The 18,869-nt window shown below is 42.8% G+C and overlaps 1 protein-coding gene across 1 annotated transcript in view; it reads left to right on the top strand.

The window, feature by feature from the left end:
- Nucleotides 1-13,372: 13,372 nt before the first annotated feature.
- The window catches only part of LOC109860427 (mannosyl-oligosaccharide 1,2-alpha-mannosidase IB-like), a 43,371-nt gene continuing 37,874 nt past the window's right edge, over nucleotides 13,373-18,869 (top strand). Inside the window, exon 1 of the mRNA XM_020439497.1 lies at nucleotides 13,373-13,456. The gene's annotated coding sequence lies outside the window, so the exon portion shown is untranslated. The remainder of the gene's footprint in view (nucleotides 13,457-18,869) is intronic.

The following is an 18,869-nucleotide window of genomic DNA, read 5'->3' on the forward strand; positions in this document are numbered from 1 at the left end:
AGAGAGAGAGAGAGAGAGAGAGAGAGAGAGAGAGAGAGAGAGAGAGAGAGAGAGAGAGAGAGAGAGCAATGACTTTCGGGAGATTTCCAGCGTATCAACAGCTGATTGCACTCTCGGGACGGAGTATCGCAACGCGGTTATTTAATTTTCATATTGGTTCTGAATAATGTATCAAATTGCGAAATGTGTGTAATTCACCGCGCGATGGAGGAAGTGGTTTTTGACGCAAATAATCGAAAAGATGGATTAACAATTTCCGTACAGACAGTTTGTACACGTTAATTTATGAGCAATTCCTGTAAATGAAAATTTAGATTTAACCGAATATCATGTGCCCGCGTAAATAAACGGATAAATGAAATTTCGCTTGCACGCGACAATTCGACAAAAAGAAATCGTGATATAATGCACTTCGAAAGCGCCGATAAAGTTACAATTAACGACAATTACGTTTTCGCGTGCGCGAAAATCAGCTCGTAACAATCGCGCATTATTGTTTTTTTTTTTTTTTTTTTATTCTATCGTTTGTTGAATTTCCGATTAAAACTCTCTTCACTTATTGAGATTCATTTATTTCGGAACAATCTAATTAAATCTCGCTGTTTATAATCGACGCACGCGCCAATGTGTCGCTTCTGTTAAATCGTCCCGTGTGTTTTAAAAGTAAATAGACGAAATACAGAAAACTTTATTTAATTGAGTTGTGTCAGATCGTTCATTCGTTAATTAGCAATAAATCCTTTTTCCGACGAAATTTGCCAATCGATGAGGATATTATCTTTTATTATTCTTCGAGAGGGCGAATCACGTGAGATTCTCCGATTAAATACTTTGCCTACTATGGCGCTTTCCGAGGCCTCGGAGTATAAACTTCTAATTGATATTAGATACGGTGTACTTCGACCGAAAATGGAAACAACTATTGTATTAGTTTCGCGTATAAACGGCTTTACGGTGACACAAGCGTGTAGGTCTGTCTGTGTGTGTGTGTGTATATATATATATATATATATATATATAAGCAAAATGCTTATTAGTGTTTGCCGAGACGCCATTTCCTATTGGCCCTAGGCGTTTCATTAGCCGCAGACGCATCGTCTTTGGGAGTTGCGTATGACTTGTGGAAAACCCGATATGTATATATGTATATCATTATTAAAATACGTAAAAAAATAAAAATAAAAAAAAAACAATAATATTGAGCCAACACAAAAAATAATAAACAATTGTTTATCACAAAAAATCTTTACGTGTAACACAAAATATATTTTGAAACTGCATTTCCGGCGGACGGAAACGAGACGCAGATCTCGCACGAACAGCAGCGGGCCGAGCCGCTATATAATTCTATAGTTTTGCAGATTGGACATCGTTAATCGCGCGTTGCGCCCCGGCGAGGGTCGGCGATTTGTTGCTAATCGAAATAAGTATATTTCCCCAAGCTACCGGTTGGCGAAAGAACAAAAGCGCGCCGCTCGACGACGACCGACGGGGGGGGGGGGGCTTGTTACGCGCGGTCGATCTAAGGTTAATTTCGTACGAAACCCCTTAACTATGCAGTCCCGCGGATGGTGGGACAATTTAGGGGCGGAAATCGTCGATTACCACGGAAGGATTAGTGGGTACGTCCCCAGGCCAAATTTCCCTCCTTCCTCCTCTTCTACGCGCTTCGCTTATATCTTACCGCAGAATCCGCGCAATACGGCCGTAGGTGGATTTTGGAAATTTATTGTCGCCGACGCAAAGCGGATTTATCTATAACTCTGATTACGCCCGCGGTTTATACGGATTTACATATGTCACAATTATATTACACCGAAGAGAAAGAGCCTATGTGGATAAGAGCGCGCGAAGCTCAATTGTGTGAAAAGTTTGTTCTGCTTCTTCCGCGATCGCATAATTTTGTGACGCAGATCTCGGGGGAAAAACATTTTCTCGAAGAGAACAACATTTTCTCATCTCTCGTAGTTTTCTTTTCAATATTGATTTTGTAACAACGACGTTTGCATTAGTAGTTTTTTTTTTTTTTTTTTGCTCGTACACGCGCGCGTCACTTCTCGTGTCGGCTGCCAATATAAAACCCGACAGCAGCCACCTTATTCGCGAGCGAAATCTTAAATTGCATTGTGCTTTTTCGTAATCGATAACGTTATATACGTTCGGAGGCTATAGCTTATACAAACGCGACCGAAGCTATTTTCAGCCGAAATAGGGAAAGGGTGCGCCCGGCCTCCGATCGCCTTTATCCGCGGAAAATCTATTTGGGACGAGCTGGCTTTCGCATATATTTCCGCGAACGCCATTAGGCGTGCGCGATCGGCGCGGAGAGTAGTTGCGTGTCAGCGCGCGGTCACCGGAATGATGAATGCGCGTGTGAAAAATCCGTCACCGGCAATCAGCTAGGTCTCGCGTAGATTTCGGTTTAAAAAAATCGCATTATACGAACTTCACCTCTTTGAGAAACCGACGCGCGCAGATTATCACGCGCGACGATTATGCGTTTTTTTTTAATTAGGGGTGAGACACTCCCGTATGTCAATCGACAATTTCGATATAGCAATTCCACTTCGATTTTCTCTCCCGTGTATTTGCCACTTGTTGTCTAATTCGTCGTCGTTTGATAAAAACAAGTGCGTGTCAACATTGAGACTCGAATTCATCGGAGTCGCGTCACATCGCGAAAGAAAATATCAGTCGTCCGGCGCGCGCGCGCGCGCGTCTCGGAATAACATCCGTTCGAATCGCCGTGAAAATATTTTTACGCGCCAGATCCGCTTTTCAGCTCCGGATGCGCGCGTGCGTCTCTCTCTCTCTCTTTGTCTCTGTCTGTATATTGACGGAAGTGCGACAGCGTATGACGGGCGTCGACGCGCCGTTTATAGTCATTGACATCCCGAACGTCGATTCCGATCTGTCATCTGACATACGTTCGGGGGCTAGCCGAATTAATTGCTCGCTGTGCTCGACTCACCGTGAATTTTTCCACAAATACATACACATATATCCTCCGGTTGTGCGTCCCGCGCGTGTTAAGCCCGAAATAATTAACGCGGAATGAATTTTTGGACGATAAAATGTGAGATTAAAAAAAAAAAAAAAAAAGAGGAAAAATAACCGCGCGAGATTATGACGATCGATCGTGTTGCGATGCTAATTAACAATTCGACAAATTAGCGGAACGGATCGATAGCGCGTGCGACGCAAAACGTTATAATTTTAATACTTACGTGTTTGGATAGCAGTATCAGATAACCAAGCAAATATATGCAGTCGCTTAATGGGAGCTTCGAGCAGCTTATCGGAAACGTTTGGCGAACGAAAAAGAGAGTTTCGATCTTTGATCTAATCATCCTTGCCCCTCGATATCTCGGTCTCTTTGTACACATATCTACTAGCTGTCTTATTAATTATTCACCATATCGCTTCGTTCTGAGGGTCGTAAATTACTTCCCAGTAATTTTTGACGAGCTTTTGATGAGCTCGTATATTTGGACTGTCGGTAATTAATGTACTCACGAAACATTACTTGGAAAAGAAGAGAATAAAAGAAATAACACATATTTAATCACACTTGCTCAAAAATAATATTCCCGTTTGTCGGCACAAGACGTTGCGTATTATATTGCGTGCCTCCAAAAGTGCGCGCGTGATTTATTATCAACGGAAAAGCGTGTGTGTGTGTGTGTGTGTGTTCGTTCGGAACTATTGAAGTATATGAAAAAGCTATTTCTTCGTTGCCGCGTGGCAACGTCCGATAAAATCCAAAATACACGTGTTTTTTCTCGCTTCGCGAAGGCGTGTGTATTTTTTTCTCTCTCTCGTAAAATCCGCTCGTATTTTTGTCGCGGTGTATCGATAGAAAACGCGCGGGTGAATAGCGGCTATCTTTCGGCTCGAACTCTTGATATTTTTTTTTCTTTTTTTTTTTTTTTTTTTTTTTTTTTTTTTTTTTTGTTGCGTCGTTCTTAGTTTGACGTGAGCGCGCGCACGTGAGTCCTACTCGTTTTCCCTTTTGCTTTTCGACGGGCGGCGCATTGGGAAAACGGCAGACTTCACGCCATGATTTATTAACGTTCGCGAAATGACACGGCGCTCCTTCGACCTTCGCGAAGAGGATCCATCTTTTCCCGCCGCTCTCCGCTCGGAAAACCGATAACGGGGCATCGTTTACTGTATAACTCTCACGGGCAAATAATAATTACCAAATATTCCGATCGGGGGTTTAAAATATGCGAGAGAACAGCGAAATACATATCGTCGTAAATTACGATCGTTATTATTTTATCCGCGCTTATTTGCCAACCGAGTTTGCGCGGACGCGTCGATACGCGCAGTCGATGCGACGATTTGTGTGAGTCGAGTTTTGTTTGTTTTTCTCACGAACGATTTGTCTTTTCGCGGATATTGAGATCAGTTTTGGATACAGTTCTCGGGGAAAAAAAAATCGATAGTTCCAAATCAGAGAGCTTCGGTTGCTCTGCGGTTTGCTGAGCTGGTCCGATTCCGAGCGACCACCGCCGGTAGTTTCAGTGGCCATGACTCAGCACGGGGGTCGTCGTCTCTCTACCTGTCGTATTTCTGTCCCGAGTTTACACAGCGCGACCGCCACCATCATGGGTTGCACGTTGGAACGTTTTAGAATCCAAACGCGATCAAACTTCCTTCACGAGGAAAATCCACTTTCACGGATTATAGCGGCATTCGTCACAACAAATGGCGCGCCGTCCGTTCTGAGTTTATTGTTGATAAACGGATTGAGGACGAGCTTCGGTGTATACTATACTACATATACAATATATACGGGAGTCGCCAGTTTACCTTTGAAAATCTTGAGAGAGAGGGAGAGAGAGAGAGAGAGAGAGACGCGTAATTTATTATTTTTTCTCCGCTTTAAACCTTCTCGCAAGCAACGCGCGAACTAGGGTCTCTCTTTTAATGACATTTATCGAAAAATGGAATTTATCGCTACGGGATTATAGTATTTTTTAAAAATATTTATACAAGACAAAAAAACGCGTCGAATGATGAAATATTTGCCGCGATAATGTTTACACGGCGCGCGTAAATTTGTTCTTTTTCGGATCGAAAACTTTTATCAACATTCACAGCGCCGAGCTTGTATGGCAAACACGCCGGTTCGAAGATGGTCCCCGCGTACGTTAGAACCGCCATTCTACGGTGGGTATCTCACAGAACTTAGAGGGTCCATTGTGCTCTCGGTCGCTTTTGTGAGCCGAACGATCTTACAAAGAGCTCTCTTCCTCACATTGTTGCTCGACGTTCGCGGAAAATGAAAGTTTCATGCAGGCCAACACCGTGCGTCGTCTCGCCGATGGAATGTTGATAATGCGGCCCTTTGGACAGAGATCTCTTAGCGAGTTCGCGCGCGTAAAATCCTCGTGATTTACAATGCGACTTTATTACATTTTTTTTCTGTGTTTACGTTAATGCGCGACGAAATCAAACTCCATCGACGTTGTTTCGCGTCATTGTTGCGTCAGATTTTTCGAAAAAAAAAACAAATAAACAAATTGCACGACCAGTCGAGAGATTGATATGAATAGAAAAAAATAATTCACACATATTTAAATACAATCTCACTTTAATTAACGAGGCGTATTTCACGTCGACCAACTTGTTGCCAGTCTCGCGATACGCGGCGCGACCGTCTCGTTTCCCCGGCAAACTTCGCACTTTCCCGCGATTATCTTTCATCAGCCGCAACGAGGTCGCGCACCATTCTACCGGGATCTATTATCGCTTTCGTTTACGTTCAATTATCGATGGCCATTTAACAGACAATCGCGGGGATGAGAGGGTTAATTACTTTCAAAACCGTGACAAACAAACTCGCGACGTTAATTCCGTTCTCGATCGCGCGACAACCGGGACAATGTCGCGCTTACATGTTCCGCGCGAACTTATCACATTTTACAAATACGCGGAAGAAAGAAGTGTGCGCTCAGCAAGTTTTTCAAGCCGACGGGAAAACTTTCGTCGTGACACGCTTGACCTGTACGTTTAGGTAAACCACTTTACTCGTCAGCTTCGGGAACGTGATACGAATACACGGGGTCTTTCCGCACGCGGAGCGACTTCATGTAGGCAATCAAAGGGCTCCGTGCGAAACATACGACCGAGCAGATCTCATGATATCCATTGTAGTCCCCGCGTGTGTCATCTGTACACGTGCGCGCACGAGCGTCTGTTCAACTTACGTTTCCTCGTGTATATGTATATATGTATATATGTATTTTTTTTAAATAATATAATGCAAAGTTTTTTTTTTGTACTTTGTGTTTTAACTTTTTTTACTTTCTTGCTGATCTAGTTTATTTACTTAGGATCCACGAAATCTGCTTACGTATGCAAAATATATTCAATATACCGTTGGATAATTTTAATCTATTCCAATCTCCATCCTATCCAAGCGATAGAAACGTTTTCAAGTGTGTTTACACGTCGATCTATGTAAACACAAATCCAAAGTTTGTGTTATTTTTGGGAGCCCATTGTACATGCAGTGCGCGCGTGGTCCAGTAAATCAATATGTACTCACGCACTACGCAAGAGGAGGGGAAGAGGAGGAGAGGGGGGAGAGGAGGGGAGGGGGAGGAGGTAGGAGATAAAAGCCCTAACAAAATATTTGACAGTATGTTTGTGCACACACACGATTAACTAATAAAAGCGTATCCGTCTATAGGATGACAATTGTACGCGTTTATATATTTATTCGATTGTTTCTCGCAATTATTATAGAAACGGTGATTCGAGAACGAGTAAGAGAGTCAGATGCGATTAGCTGTTAATTTATCGAATTCGAGGTGGTACATAATCCTTGGGCAAATACCGTAAGCGTTCAAAGTATAATTCTGTTCGCGTCATGAATTGTTTGAAGAGATGAATTTTCAAATTACAGCCTGACATAGATGTTCTCCCTCGAAATGGAATCTCCGCGTCGAATTAGGAGGATTGCGAACGGGTTTTTTATTATATTTTTAAGACGATTACATAAAGCAGCGACCGAATGAAAATTACTCGAGTACGACAAAATCGCAAGCACCGTATTAAACACGTGATGTGTCGAGAGAAAAATCTAGATTTTATTATTTTGTGTGAACTATTCTCATACACACACACACACACACAAATCGAAGAGATATGGTTTAGACACGATTGCAAAGTAAAAACAAAAGATAGGTAGTATGTGTTCTTGAAGGATCTTATGTTACACGTGATTATAAGTCGACGCGAGCGAAGTCGAAGAAAAAGTTTCAATTTCCTAAAACCCACACACCGAACTCCGCACTGTTTTTATTCTCGGAGCGATTCATCACCGAAGGAGAGACTAGGAAGTGGAAAATAGCGATTTCATAGTTCTGTATTTCTATATATAGATTTTCCGTTTACAGACCGTCTGGTTTTGCATATCCGATTCCTTCACATCGCAATCGCATATCTATGGAGGGAAGAGCATTCCGCCCGTTTCGAATAGATTTTTCGCGGAAAATGAAAGTTTGATGCCGAAGCATCAGATTATTCTTGTACGGCGGATGCGACTGCGGTTTTTTTCATTAATCTCCGCGAAGAGGAGACGAGAATAGAAATTTCGAAGGTAATAAATCCGATCGTGTTCGACAAATATCTATGATAATTTTTTTTTCTACTCGATTCCTTTTTATCGCTCGTAATTGCTATCTTCGCGCCGTTATACATCTCTTCTTTTGATGATAGCAATTTTTTTTTTTTTCGAACTTTATGGGGACGTTTTGTCGGAATTATGGTTTTCGCGAACGTAATGCGCTCGCGAAGAACGGCGAGAGTTGGTAAAACCTAGAACGTGTAGAAATTTCATTGCTCGGAAGTGTGCGGCGGGGTTTTTTGTTTGTCCTCTGCCCATCTCCGTCGTCGTCGTCGTCGGCAGAAACGCGATCATCGCGAGCAGCGACTACGTTCTTTTTATGGTCCGGCGATGCGTTTCCGTGACACTGCGAAACTCGTAAAAGGGACACGCGCGCTCGTCCGTAGACGTGCGTCAGGAGATTTTTTTTTTCTTTTTTTTATCGCTTCAACACACAACGAGCTTCAAATTGCGATTGCGCTGCAGAAATCTAAAGCAGTCAAAGATACTCGTCTTACTCGCGGTTGCGAGTCTACGAGAATTTGTATAATTGCGAATATTTTGCGGATGTTTTGGTGCACAAGAGGTTTGGTCGAAACTTTAATAAAATTCTTTTTAAAACGCGAAGAGAAATTCCGCGTATTTATTTTGCACTTGAATAGTTCAAAATAATTTGTAATTTTATCTGAGACAAATGCTATTTTCTTTTTTTTTAATCGCAAACGGACTTGTCCTCATTTCAATGTACATTTCTGACAAGACGCGATGTCCACACGTTTTGTTCCACTTCACTGCAAACGCAGAAGTCGACAGAGAAATACCGACGAGGTAGCAACGGTTCGCGCGGAAGGACGGAGGAAGAAGGAGCGCGAGAGCGGAGGAGTCAAGGAGCAGGTTTGTAATTCATATTAGAGTCTCGGAGGACAAAGCAATCAAGTCGCCCGTAGCGAACGGTTGTGGCGCGTCCAGGCTCGCCTGGACTTCCGCGTCGAATTAAACTTACAGATCCGTCAGACACACAAACAGACATACAAACACGACCGAGGGAACGAGAGAGAAAGAGAGATAGAGAGTGTGTCCGAGCTGACTGAACGAAGAGGAACGAAGGGCGGACGAAGCTGTCGGATCAAATGAAAGGAAAATATTGTATTTTTTATGAGGGTTCGCGCTCAAGAGACAGGTTTGGGGGAAAACTCGTGCGGTTAGGAACGAGAAGTCGATGGACACGGAAGCAGAGGAGAAGATGGGGGAATATAAGGTCGTTGGTCCCGGGGGAGAGAAGATCAAAGTTGGAATGTGTCAGCGGTTTGCGAAAAGAAAAGCTTTTTCCGAGCACTTTATTACGCGCGACGACGACGACGACGACGACGACGAGCTTTCAACAACGTCCAAGAAGTCGCAATCAGAAGCCTAATGAAAATGTAAATTCGCGCGCGAGCGGCTGTCCGTGCGGTCATTCCGATTTTATATACTCTCGACGAGATCTCTTTCTCTTGCCCGTGAACAATTACGGTTACAAGTTGCGCGAATAATTAAATTCTCCTAATAGTTGTGGAAAATAATTCAAGAACTTTGACGAATTTGTTAGTAGTCGCGTGGTTTTGTTTTTTTTTCTCATCGTAAGTTAAGAAACACAGAGATGTCTCGCGACAAATACCGAAACGATACAAATGTTTTTTTCATAAAAAATTTAATTCGCGCGTGAAAAAAATCGATGGACCGAAATGAATGAATCGAACCATCCGGACTCGTTTCGAAATAACATCAAAACAGCAAACTAATTCCAACGCAATTGAAATCAAAGGCTAAAGAAAGACTTTCGCGCGGGTTCGCACTAAATCGGGAGATTTCGAATCTTTTATTTTCTAGACATTAACCTAACCGAGCTTTCGCGCGCATACATATTTAACGCTCTTCTTTTGTTATTTATTGCTCTTTAATTTTCTCTTTTTTTCCACACTAAGCACAATACAGGCGCGATCACCCACGCTATTGTTGTGTTTTTATTTTACTGTGTTCCAATAACGGCGCGGCTCTTTTTACAATATGAACATTTGCAAAATACACACGCAAAAATATGAATTATCCAATTAATTAATTTTAAATATATACATATATATACGCATAAAAATTATATACGGTACTATTATATACTATCTTCACAGAATTCCAATTTGCAAAATGTTTTTGCCGTTAATTTCTTCGAAAGAATAATTTTACAGAATTCTTTTGTCGTGCAGTAAATTACACTTGCAATTATTAATGTTATGGAAATACAGCTTGATTATTTGCGGATGTACAACAAAAATAAATATGTTCAATCTTCAAAAAGAGATGTCTAGAAAAAGAGCAAAAATATTGTCAGTGTGTGTATCGCAGCCCGTACGTTACATAAGACGCGCGCAGCTTATCTAAGCATGAAGAGAGAAGGAAACGCGAGCTTCGGTTTTAATTACAGCCTCATACTCACTCCGCTGTTATTAATGAGCGACGTGTGCAAAAAAAAAAAAAAAAAACATACTTATAACGGTTACTTACTGGCGTAGATAAATACAATCAACAATGAGCAAAAGATAAACACTCGCGGCGATCCGTCTCGATCCACCTCCGGACCGGTCGTCGTAATGAAGATATAATCGCGGTGGTTATTAGATAAGCTCGCGTGCGCTTCGTTATTAGATCGAAGTTCGGCAGGAGTTAACTAGATTCTGATGAACCCGTAACGCGAAGTTGGACGTTACGTTGTGTGTTGCGAACGTTTCCCTTCGTTAGGTTTCGTGTTGCGCGAGTCTCTCTGTATCTATCTACGACAGAGAAAGGATGCCCCGACGCCGCGCACGAAAATTCTTGGCGTGAAAATGATCTCCATCACGGCATCAAGCCGCGCCCTCGTTTTATTCGGCGCGCATGCAACGCCGATATAATTGACGTCAATGAAGACGTTGCGCAACGCGAGAAACTGATTTGGAACGGTAATAAATTTCGAAATGTGTGGCGCATCGTTTTCCCGAGATTGCGCCGTGAGATTTGGGTCGAGAACTCATTCGCGTTTATATTAACACGTTTTACCGCAAAAGTTTCCACCTTATAGTTTTTATTTGTTGATAATTTTATTTTCTTTTTTCTTTTCCAAGATCGAATTTATAATTGTATTTTACCCGTGTGTGTATGCCGCGTTTATTCTTTTGTATTTTAGTCGAGTGTAAATGTCGCGTATATATTTAATTATGAATTTATTGTTTATCTGGTTTGCCACTTGGCGAGTTATTTTTCGTGTGTATTATAGTTTCACTTTATTGTTTGTTAGAGGAAAGAATATAACAGGTTTTTTTTTTATTTGCTTGTGAAAAGCAGTAAAACCGGATCGAGACTAACCTGTGTTAAGAGAAACGTTGTGAATTTACTTTATTAGATCCAGAATCTTGAAACGTTGAATCACTCGCTTCGGAATATTTTGCGCAGCGAGATTGTTGAATCGTGGAATCTCGAACGGCTCCGGTCGTCTCTCTCTTCGGAGAGTTTAGTCATAAAGCCCAAGTATTCAGAAGAGAGGCGACCTGAAAAATCTAGTGACTTCTGACCTAGTAAAAGACTTATATGCAATACGACGTGCGGCGCGATTCCGTCTTTAAACGATTTCGTTTCTCGGATGTTAAATTTTTTAAACGATCTGTCTTCGCAAAAAAAGAAAAATAACTTTGCGAATTAACAAATGTTTAATAAATGTCAGCGCTTCGAAATGTAATTTATGGCGTACTTTCATTAAATCGAAAGCTTTATAACCTGAATTGCGCTTTGAACACTTGGAGAAATCGATAAGCGATTCGTCTATCACGCGATATTACCTTTTCAGTCTCGAAAAGCTATTATATAATACATTCGAAGATCTCTCGTATCGCGAAAGCATTTTTTTATGATACAGTGAAAAAAATCTATAGCGCGTAATATCGAAAACAAACGATACAAGAACATTTCGTTGCGCGTCGCGTTGCAATGTTCATCGTGTTTGCTTCGTGTTGAAATCGAAAGCGATTTGTGAGTTAATATACAAATATCCGATGTATTTTCACGAGAAGCAAGCGATTTTACTTTTTTTTTTTTTTTTTTTTGTGCCCGACGAATTGTTGTCGCGATGATCTACCGCCGGAATGTCTCTCTCTCGTTTTGCCCGGAGAAGGTGAATCGGAGGTCGTCGCTGGAATATCACCGCGCCGAACATAGCGGCGGTCGTCGCTTCGGATCCATTCGGCGGGGGCCGCCGAACCCCACCGAACGGAGTCGGCCGCGATTACTCGTGGAGTTTCGGAGTCGCGCGATAGTGTCTCAACGGACTCGGTTGCGCGCGGACGTGTTGTCTCACTCTCATCTCGTCTCGTCTCGTTTTCATCATATCCGTCAGTTTTCCTCGCCGCGGAACGTAAAAAATTCACACGGTTGTGCAACGAATGCGTCGATGTGCTGTTGAAGTGCGCGCGAGCGAGTCGACGGCAACGTGCACAGTGCGAGTCGTTTCGATCGTTCTTCCCGGGAAAAACCGATCGGAAGACGGCCGCGTATCGAAAGTCGATGCGCGACATTCCGAGCGTTCCCGACATTCCACTCAAGTGTTTTCTATATGAGTGAAAACAATTTCGTTCGAATAAGAAAAATTCTCTTACGACCAAGAGATATCGCACGTTGACAGGTAGAGCTCGGCGAGAAAAAAGAAACCGGATCCTCGACAAAGAAGTGAATCTCGAACGTAAACGTGCGACACTGTGCTTGTCACGGTTGCTTTGAGAAAGAAAATTATCGAGTTCGTTGCCAGTTAGAAACGACTGACGCTGTGTTGACATTGTTGCAGATCCGACTATAGGCTTCGTGTTCACGGTCACATTGTAACGCAACGCATCCGCGTGAATCAAGCTCACGGTAGCTATTGTAACGCGAAGTGACGTGTCGGACGGCGCGCGTGTCCGTAGATTGTCGGTCGCGGATTTTGTTATCGTCACGCATTCATCGCACGAACGAACCCTCGGACCCGCGTTCTCTCATTCAGCCCGTTTCGCGGTACGGTACACATTACATCGATTATCGATAATTATCGCCATTGTTATTGGCGTCCGGCTACGCAGGGGGCTTTACAATCGGACGGTTAACGCGCTGCTCCAGTTTCGGCGGCAGTGACGCGGCTCCGAAACCCGCCGCCGTGACAATAATCGACTTGCCAAGATCGAGGACGTTGAAAGCGTCGGAAGCTCGCGGCGTAAAAGGAACATGCAGCAACAGTCTCTGCGTGGATGACCTTTTGAGACGCTAATCTGCACAATAATAGCAATCGTGTGTCGTCGCGAGTATCTCGTATCGAATTTCGTCGCGCGCGAGAAACTCTCAGAAGAGAATTGTTTTTCCTCGTCGTTCCGTGCGGTGAAGGAAAAACTCACGCGGATTGAGATAACGACTCGCGATTATATTCATTCACTCAAAGACAGACTCTCAATCTCGCTCTTTGCTCTTTGCGGATTGTGTCACACGATATTTCAACGTTTCGATCATTATTTTTCGACGGCGCCTAATTAGTCGAGTGTGTGTCGCGCGAGATTATCACGACACACACACACACACACCACATACATCACATCGAAAGTTTTTTACGCCAAGTGATCAACTTCGTGTCAAGAAGTGAGATAACTCGAGAGCACTCCCCGACCAGGTGGGATACACATCTTAACCGAAAATACACTGCCTGCCTACGTTTCTGTGATAAAAAAAACCTGTGATAAACACTTGGAGATTTCATCAGAGAATCGACAGAGGACTTTCCGTCTTTTCCGCCCTCGTTGAGAAAGAAAATTGGTAAAGTATCAGAAGTCTTAAATCACTAGTTTGCGTTGTAACAATCGCGATAAGATAAAATGCGGTAAATCGCCAACTGACATATCGACTTTCTCTGTTATTTTTACGTCACGTCGTGAGATACAAATTGAAGCGTAAATAATGTATTCTCACGTCCTGTTTGGACATCCCTCAGACAGGAAATGGAGCGAATTATTTATTACGACGAAACTTTCTCTCTTCGCATTCGATACTCCGCGGCGAAAAATCTTTTTATCTTATCGCGATTAAGTTATTCGCAGTTCAGCCGTTCTATAAACTGCACACTCGAGGATAGAAATATTTTTTTCGACCGCGAACAGAAAACGAAATCACGCGGGGCTGATCCGCCAAAATTGACTGGCGCGTGTATGTGCGGAAGAAGAGAAAGCAAATGAGATATCCGGCCGATTTTTCGGTTCAACGAAAACGCAGCTCGGAATCGCAAATCGCGAACGAAGCGCGGCGACACAATTTTCCTGGCTGTGTCCGAGCGGCCAAAAACTCGATCTTTAGTGTGGGGATGGGGATCGACTGTTCCGTCCGCACACGGTAATTTTTCGCGAGACCATTAAATCTTAATTCGTTCATATTCCGCGGAAAGAAATGACGAACAGAATATTTTCGGTCGATTCCTTTGTGCGGCGCTTCATCTAATTGCTCTCGTTCGTCGGGATTATGAGTGTTTGATGTTGAAAGCTGCCGCGTACGCGAAAAAGAGGAAAAAAAAATTGCTATTGTTAAGCGTACGTTTTTATGGCATTTAAAAATCCACAAGTTGAAAGTTTTTCAAGAATATTATATCGAATTAAATTGCAGGAATATAAACAAAGGTTTGGTTCAATTAACTTTTTTTGAATAAATTTTTATTTTAAACAAATTTGTACATTAATTTTTTGTTTAAAAGTTTCGACAAATTGTGATTTTAGAACACGTTTGATGTATTAATTGAATTTTATTTATTAAAACAAAGTAAACAGAATTTTTATTTTTACATTAATTTCAAGATGCGAACAATACGTCGAAAATGATCCTCACTGCGTGTTTGTTTTCGCTTTGCGTGTGAACATTATCCGGAAGTACTTACCGAGAAAATCTCGCGTTCACAATTTCCGCGAATTTTTAATTCAATCGCGAGAAGGACAATCTCTTTATACGATATATGTGAGGATGCCAGGTCGGAGCCGACGACCCGAAGAAGGTTGACCAAGGCCGTTCAGGTGTCTATTTATAGCGTGCCAGAGTAACGAGGTAGTTATTTGCGGGGAATCTCAGATCTTTTTTTAGACCTCCAACTTTTTGAAATTACGTGTATAATCGCGAGAAGAGTGTCACTCTTTATCTTCAATTTAGTTTCGCATCGCATCGCGATGTTACGTCGGCGTGCGTTTCGCGAAACAAATTATATTTACGGCTTATTTCAATGTAACGAGTTAAAAAAAAAAAAAAAAAAATGTTTGAAACGGAGTTCGTTGCGTTTAATCATTTTTAAACGACAAGTTTTAATGGCGCTCTTCGTTGGATTTTGGTTTATTTTAATTTCAAAAAAGTAATTGCTATTGAAATTTGCCTTTGTAATATTATCTTATCGCGTGACACACATGACGGGAAAAGTAAGTCGAAAGTTTCGTTTTGTTTGATCAAAAGTATCGTCTGTGACACGTGATGATATCTTTTATATCGCGAGTATAGCTAGCGATAACAATAATTTACCGTGTTTGAACATGAATTTCGGACAACTTGAATTCGATGAATGGTAATTAAGCGGAATGCGCATTTATTTATTTGTTTGCATCCAGTTTTCTCATTCATGTTCACATAGTGGCAAAATTATCATAATTACTATCAAAATGAGTTATATAATTAATAATTTTACGATAAATAATTATTTGATTTTATTTACGTTCCCGCACATATTTGCAATTATATAGCGATCGTGTCCTCCGCACACGCGCAGATTCTGCCGGACCGATAAAATTTATAACGCTGCGTCTCTCGTCGCATTTGTTTGTCTTCTCGCAATTTTATTGATCCCGAACGTGCGTCGCATAGAAAATCTGTTTCTCTTCCTTGTCGTACGTATTTCATTTAATATTCAAGATACAAAAGTATCCCGGCGAGGTAGTTAAAAACAAATTTCCGTCTTCTGAAAAAAGCTCCCGGATTTTAATTCCCGACTTCGGAATTTATTCATAGAAAAATGACGGGATTGCAAATACATTTCAAAAAATGTTTATTTCAATCCTCGAACTTGGTTCACAATATCACGTTCGATAAATTCGCACGACAAAACTTACTTACGCTTTGCAATTATTACTTCGCACGATATCTCCGCGTTGGGAAACTTTATTTGCATTCTTCGTCGAAAAGAGAAGAAAAATATTCCGCGAGGTCTCCGATGATGACCACGTGTAAAAAAGCACCTCGGAAGCTCCGCGTTTGGCATTTATCGGTCGTTTTAATTTTTTTATTATTATTTAACCGGTCTCTCTATTCACAAGAACGGAAAACCGTAAGAAGAGCCGGGACGGTTATCGCGCGGTGAATATGAAATTCTAATACTCGAGAATCTCTCGGTACCTTTCGCTGAATCGACCTCTCTGCGTAAAAAACAAAAAAAAAAAAAAAAAAAAGTTTAAAATTTCAGAGAAATCGCAAAGAGAAAGAGAGAGAGAGGGAAAGAGAAAAAAGGAGATGGAGTCGTAAATCTAGCACTTGGTTTTAAAGTGTTCCGCGAGACGAGGAGGAACGACAGAAAAAAAAAGAAAAAAAAAAGAAAGAACGTCGCGCTAAATGGTGACGCGACGCCCGACCTCGCCTCGCATATTCCACGCTCGTGTAAATTCACGAACCTCCTCGGATAGTCGCGGCCACGCGAGCAAAGCGAGCGGGGGATGATACGAGAAGCCACTTTGCATTATGCAAGGCCGGGCAACAGGGCGGCACGGCGGGGGCTTTTAAAACTGTATACATTGAAAAAGTTCCCGTTGCGGTGAGTCAGTCCGAAAATTTAAATTGCACTCTTGTACAGCCTTTTATATCCTCTTCTATTCCTCTCCGACACTCTTCGTTTCTCGCTCTCTATTTCACTCTTTTCTCTTTATTTCTCTCTCTCTCTTTCTCTCGCTTCTCTCGCGTTAGGCCGATTTGCATTATGCAAGGAGTTACCTCGATAGCTGCAATCAAGGAAGAGCGCGCGCGAGAGAGGCGGATTGGTCGTTTCGGGAAAGCGGAGTAAACTGTCGCGTAAGGGAATAAAGAGAAGGGAACAGCCCGGGGCTGTTGCAGCGGCGATGACGACGCGTGGCGTCGCGTCGACCCGGGCTTGACTTTGGGACATTAGCACGCCTGAAAAAATAATGGGCAGACCGGTGAGCAGTTTGAGGACGAAATCCACGTATACGTGAATAAAATGTCTCGGTGAGAGAAACTTTTTGTTTGTTCGCGATGTTGCTGCTCGTTCGGAGGATTTCGCGCGAAAGAAACAGAGAATTATCGCGGCGGCTAAAATTCGCTGACTTTTAGCGGCTTTTATTACGAGGCGCAATTCGATTATTTCCGATTGTGTTTTTTGGGTTTTTTTTTTTTTTTTTTTTTTACATCAGGTCAGACGAACTGACAGAATTTTATTGTCGGTAATCGCAAATAACATTGGATAATAAATTATCGTAAAATTTATAATTCACCGCGCGGAAACGTCGAGAAAGCTCGTACGTATCAACCAAATGAAATAAATAAATTTTCATTTTCGGCTAATTAACGTTTATCGGCGCGTTGTTCTTTACATTAATTCGTCGAATTCTGGCGTCGCGCCGCGGCTTTTGATACCCCAATAGAGCGTGGGTATCGCTCGCGGTGACCGCACACTATATACTGTTGTTATCGCGCAATCGCCAACAATTGGATTACCGTTACGTTTTGGCCATTGTCCCCGACAATCATGGCTAAACGCGACGATACAGCTACTGGCGGCGGCGGCGGCGGCGGCGGCACGCGAAAGGTCAACGCGGATCATCGCGCAATGTATTCCGGTAATCTCGCGTCTCTCGAATCTGCTGCGCCGGCCGCGCGCCGCCTGCGAATTCCGCGTCGTTCGTCGCGGTCGTTTTCAACGTGATGTTTGCACAGCCTATTCACATTCACGGAACTCATGTCATTTGCAAACTCCGTGCAGCTTGCACTACGTACTTTGGAAGTGTGTCGCGCGGAAAGATACACACTTCGGTGTGACCGTGAGTCGTCGTGGTATATATCCGCGCAGCAGCCTCGACAAAGCTCTTTTCGCGCGCGTTTGTTTTCAATCACGTGAGAGTGTTTAACAGATGTCTATTAACATTCAATAAAACACAGCTGTATGTGCTTACTCTGTTGCTCGCGTCAATTGCAAATAAACGCGCATAAACGTCGTGATGGATGAATAACGCAAATGAAAAAGAATGATTTACGATCCCCGCGCTCGACTCGATTTCTCGGAGCGATTCTTCTCTCGACAACAACACAATGCGACGTTCGCAATAATAACGCGACTCGCGGAGTTTCGCGCCCGGCAACTTGGACCGTCGGTTTGCGCGATTTTGCAATTTGTCTACGTCCTTTCCCGCGTTGCCGCCGCTCTTTGCATTCCGCGCGTGCGAAATGCCATTCAGCTAGCGCACGTGCGGATAACGCGGAATGCGAACACACACGGTCGTAGAGAATCCGAACTCGTTCTCTTGTGCGCTAAATACACACACATAAGCTCGATCCGCGAAACGTACGCGACGACGACGGCGACGACGACGGCGACGGCGTGTGCATCGCCGACACACACGGCGTCAGCATCGAGTCGCGTGACGCGCCGTCTGAATGATCCGTTCAGAGAAGCGAATTGCCATTCACGTCGTATCGCGAGCTACGTGCGTACTATCCGGAAGAACATAAAAGACGAATCGTAAATAGATCGCCGTCTTTACCTTGACCGCGGATGCCGCGCGGTCTACGTGATCTTTGTATGCGGACAAGAAAACACAACTTTGTGTGTGCTCCGAAGAACGGGAGGAAGATTTTTTTTTTTTTCTGACGAGACAGAACACGCGATGAAAAATGTCTATTGTTCGTGTAAACTTTTCGTCGTGATATTTTTGCTCTCCGTATACATGCCGAGTTAATTACGTATCGCGAGTTGTGTTGTGTATCAGTTTTCAATAAAGAAAGACGGCTCGTTGCATCGTAAAAGGACGTGTAACAGAAGATGTTTTGCCAAACTGAAAGGCGATATTTTTTTGCATCTTTTTGTTTTCTTTTTTTTTTTTTACTTTTATTGCGCTGTCTTCGGTACTACCACTCGCGAAGTTACATAATTGCGTCTATAATTATGAGTCCTGTTGTTCGTTTTTAGCACGAAACGTCTCGTTGT

The sequence above is a fragment of the Pseudomyrmex gracilis genome, unplaced genomic scaffold (assembly GCF_002006095.1).
Source record: "Pseudomyrmex gracilis isolate BER0280 unplaced genomic scaffold, ASM200609v1 scaffold_385, whole genome shotgun sequence".
Classification (NCBI taxonomy): Eukaryota; Metazoa; Arthropoda; class Insecta; order Hymenoptera; family Formicidae; genus Pseudomyrmex; species Pseudomyrmex gracilis.